This window comes from Vombatus ursinus, unplaced genomic scaffold (assembly GCF_900497805.2).
Source record: "Vombatus ursinus unplaced genomic scaffold, bare-nosed wombat genome assembly UNPS02011431.1, whole genome shotgun sequence".
In the NCBI taxonomy this organism is placed as follows: domain Eukaryota; kingdom Metazoa; phylum Chordata; class Mammalia; order Diprotodontia; family Vombatidae; genus Vombatus; species Vombatus ursinus.
In genome coordinates, this window is record NW_020951209.1 from 2,752,674 (window position 1) to 2,757,908 (window position 5,235).

The window sequence follows — 5,235 nt, forward strand, 5'->3', positions numbered from 1 at the left end:
GGGAGAGGCGGGGGCCCGGAGGGAGTTCCGTGAAGGAGTCCCTCGGGTGCCGTAGACAAGAGGATTTCTGGGAGTTGTAGTTCTCCTACACAGGGCCCGCCATTTGGCGCGGCCTCGGACGGGCGTAGGTGGGGATCAGGGAGAGTAACAGCTTGCAGGTGTATTCTAGAAGAAGGGTGCCGGCAGTCTTCACCCCCTCCCCAAGCACGTGCTCCCCCTTCCGCTTTCTTCCTTTTCCACAAGGATAAGGCTACCCTCGGCGACAAAAACCTGGATTTAGACGATCTGGGGGTGGGAACTACGTGTCCCATCGTTCCCTGTGGGTTCGGAGGGAGGCCAGAGGGCGAGGGGTCGGAGCCGCTCCGAAGGGATGTCTGTGTGGAAGGAAGCTAGGGTCCAGCACCAACGGCGGGTCCCCTCTGGAGTTGGCTCCCTCTTTCAATCCGGATCTGAAACATGAACCAAAGCTGTGTGGTTCCTGGCAAGAAAGGGTCTTGTGTGCCTCTTGATGGAGTCACCCATTAGGTGAACTGGCTCCATAAAGAAGAGAAACCATCGATGCATTTAAGAAATGATCCGTTATAACGAAAATAGGAGCCTATACTGGACTGCAAGGATGGCTAATACCATTAAAAACAGTCAATATAATAAGTCATAGCAGTAAGCTAAGAAACAGGAACACCACCAACCAGCAACGTATACACAACTTCCTCACAAAGACAAGGTTTTGTTTTGTTGCGGGAGGAGGGACAGACACCAGACCTGCGTTTTCATTGGCATAGGAACTTTAATTAAGGGAACCCCCTTTACCAATGCAGGCAAGAACCTGCTCTGCAGCTTACTCTTAGAGTGTTAACTAGAGAACTGAGAGGCTGAGTGATTGCCTAGGGTTATGCAAACCAATCTGGGTCAGAGATCAGAAGTGAACCCAAGTTTGCAACTAGGTGGTGTAGTGGGTAGGACGCTGAACCTAGAGTCTGGAAGACCTGTATTCCAATTCTACCTCAGAAACTTGCTTTTGTCTCTGTTTACCTCAGACTCCTCAACTATAAAATGAAGATTATAATAGCACCTACCTCCCAGGGTTGTAAGGGTTATATATATGAGATAATATATTTATAAGGTGCCTTGCACATTATAGGTACTTAATAAATACTCTATCCTCTATACCAATAGTTCTTAATCTTTTTTTGTGTGTCTTGGACCTAGTCTGGTGAACTCCATCTCAGAAGAGTGTTCTTTTTTTTATTTTTATTTTTATTTTTATTTTTTAGGCAATTGGGGTTAAGTGACTTGCCCAGGGTCACACAGCTAGTAAGTAGAACAGTGTTCTTAAATGCATAAAATACATAGAATTACGAAGGAAATCAATTATATTGAAAACCTCAGCAAAAAAAAAAAAAAATTTTTTTAAATTCACAGACCCCAAGTTAAGAACGTCTGCCAAGGACTGTCTTTCCTGAGGTAGATAATAGAAATATTCTTCTTTTTTGTTGATAAGGAAAAGAAGACTCTTAGAAAAAGATTTGTGTTAGATCACAAAGCCAACATTTCAGATGAGATTAAAATCAAGGTTTCCTGACTACAAGTGCACTACCCTAACCACAATTATGCTGCCTTTAAAGACAATATGAGTGACACTAAACATAGAGATCAAAAGGGTCACATAATTTTTTTTAATTAAGGAAGATGAAATATTCCACAGCCAATTTTTGGGAGTGTATTCATAATCAAACAAATAGAGAATAGAAAAGATAAAATGGACAGTTTAATTTTTTTTAATTTATTTCATTCAGTATTTTCCAATTACATGGAAAAAATTTAACATTTATTTTTTTAAATTTTGAATTCCAAATTCTCTCCTTCCTTCCCATTCCTCCCCCACCCTTGAATAGGCAGGCAATTTGATATGGATGAAATCCATGTGAAATCATGTAAAATATATTTTAAATGGGCAGTTTCAAGAAAGGAAAGAAGGGAAAGTTGCATACACAAAATTAAAAGAACTGGAATAAGAGGGGAAGATATTGAATGGAGGGGGGATCTATGCATCAACCGTGATAAAAGTCTGATCTCCAAGATGTATGGAGAAATAGCATAAATGTATGAGAGGCAGTGAGGTATGCCTTGGAAACAAGAAGACCTGGATTCAAGTCCCATTTCTGATACAGCTGTGAAGCCCTGGGCAAGTCACTTAACCTCTCAGTGCATCAGGAAGCTCTAAAACTAGAAATCACAGAAAAGTTACCATCTGCATCAGTGGAAAGAAATTCTACACTAGGACTCCCTCATACTGAAGAAATCACAGAGTTCAGACAAATTAAATTTTTGTCTGAACACTGTGATTTCATATATATATATAAGATATAAATACATATTTTATATACATGTACACATATATATATGTATACTTGTGTATATAATTTAAAATTGAGCCATTCTCTGAAACGTAAGTTTCAAAAGAGAAAATGTAAGTATCAACAACTATATGAAAAAATACTCCAAATCACGAGTAATGAAAGAAATACAAATTAAAACAGTTCTTAAGTTTTACCTTATACCCATCAAATTGGTAAAGGCAATAAAATATAAAGTCAGTGTTGGAGGGGTTACAAAATGTCAAACACACTAACATACATGTTGGTGGTGCTAGGAATTGGTCGAATTCTTCTGTAAAACAATTTGAGTTTATTTGAGAGAAGGTACTAAACTATCTTTACCCAGAAATTCCACTAAAGCGCATATCCCCAGAGAAATCAAAGACAGATAGAAAGTTTCCATGTATACCAAAATACACATACTTTTTGCAATGGCAAAACATTAGATACAAAGTGGCCCTATCGAAGGAGACTCACTAAACAAATCATGGCATATGAATATAATGGAATACTATTGTATTGTAAGTAAGGAATACGAAAATTCAAAGATATGTGGGAACATTCTTATGAATTGATGCAAAATGAAGAAAGCAGTAGTCAGCAAGGCAGAGTATGGTCAATTAGCCACAATTTCACATGGGTGAAGTTTATGACCTTACACAAATGGAAGACATATCAGTATAGCTATAACATCTGGAAATTACATCAACAGGTAGGCAGCTCAGACTTAGCCTTCTGGATAAATAATATACTGAGGGCAACTTCTTTGGCTTTTAGGGGGGAAAAAAAACTAGGCAAGGGAACATCCCACTCCTTGGTGGCAAGATTCTAAAGGATTTCTAGAGCAGTGTTGTCAAACTCAAATAGAAACATATTCCTGCAGACAGCATAATGACTTAGAAAACCACAAATTAACATTATCTATGTTGTATTATATTTTTCTTTTTTTTTCAACATTTCTCCATTATATTTTAATCTGGTTCAGGTTGTACTCAGGAATTTTGCAGGTCACTGGTGGTCCACAGGCTGTAAGTTTGACACTGCTGTTCTAGAGAACTTTCCACCATTTAAATGGCTTTAGGACCATTATGGACAACCTTAACTTTGAGGGTATGAAGAACAGGACACAGTACTGGAGGAAAAAGAAGAGGGGAAAAAAATCTCAATTGAAAAGAGAACAAAACTAACCCAAACAAACAAAAAAATGTAATGACTTTGAGGAGTGACTGTGGGAGAGAATAAATACCAGAAATCCTAGAGATCACTCTTTACCTTAGGAAGGACAGTGTCCTGGAGCTAAGAGATTATTACCCTCTTGCATGTAGCCTATTTTGGTGACAGTGTTGATACCAAGACTCATCTTGTACTACCACCACCCCAACTCACAAGCCTAGATATCCTCCTTCCTGGGAGCCCTATTGTTGCAGTAATACCAAATTTCTGTCCCAGTAGAGGTCTCTACTGAGGGCCTTCCCCACTTATTTTGCAGAGTTTGGATAAGGACTCTTGACCTCTTCCAGGAACTCAAGAGTTTGGGTATCCCTCTGTTCCAGGAAAATACACATTCATAGTTATACAGCTCTTCCCCATGCTGTTGGAAAAGGAGGCCTATCAGTTAAAGGGGAACCTGAGCTGTTTCTTCAAGGTATGTGGAGCCTTCTGAGGTGGTAAGAACCTGGAAGGCTAGGCAACTTTCTGCTGGGAAAGAAACAATGAAGGGCTGGAGAAAGGCAGCTGGAACTATGTCTAAAAGCAGTCAACCATTATTGGGTAGGTTTTTCTGGAAACTGGATGTGAGAAAACACTGAGCCATAGAGTATTCTCCTTTTCTAGCATGGCATTGATTCATCACAGGCATGACTTCCGAGAGGTAGAACACCTAACCTTGGCAGTTGGGTCATGTTAATGAAGCTGTTGATTAGAAGGGAGCAAACTTCTTGCCCTAATATAGGATAAGAGGACCAATTTGCCAGTTGCAGACAGGTTGAGGGCTACATGGTCAAATGGGTACTCCCATTGGCGTAAGGTGCCCAATTGGGCAAGATTAACTACTTTGTCCTTAGTTAAGGTTATCAGTGGCTCAGTATCTGGCACAATGTAACATCACAGCCCCATGTCCAGATTGGCAGAGGATCCACTGTCCATCCTCTGCTGTTCTTATGAAGGCTTTAACCTGGTTGTTTATTCAACTGGGGGCATATGTTATCTTTCTCTCATGGAAATATTCTCCATAAGGAAATGTCTGTGGTAGGAGGCAATGGAAAATTCCTTCATTGGTCCTGATCTGAGCCTTTATTTGTCCAGTTTCTCCAGGCCCCAGACTATTCAGCCAGATCCATGACCACTACCCAGGAATCAGTGTAGGTATATTCTCATATTAGACAGAGCCATTGGTAAAGCAACAAAACTGGAGCCAGGTCACAGGTGTGCTGAGAGTCAGTTCAAACAGGCTCATAGGAGCCAATTTTTAAATTTTCAGTGTGAGGATTTATTTACCCTTCAGAAGTTGGCAATTGCTACAATTCAGGGATTGATTTATTTGTTGATTGCCTAGACATAAGGGAGTAGTAGAGAAAATGTTAATAATGCAAATTAAACTTAAAAGCATGTCATGCACACATTTTTTTCCCCAAAGACTTTGTTGTTAAACATTTACCAGCATACCCCTGAACCAGGTCTGAACCCTTGAACACCTCTCATAAGGGAAGAAGCACTAGGCTCACAGAAGAGGTGGGGTGTTAGAGTCTGTCCTAGAAGTTTATTCTGTACTGTATCTAGAATCATCTGGGTCTCTGGCAGAATCAAAATCTGTTTGTGTTTGTGAAGGGTACTAATAGTCATAGATGAGCATGATTTT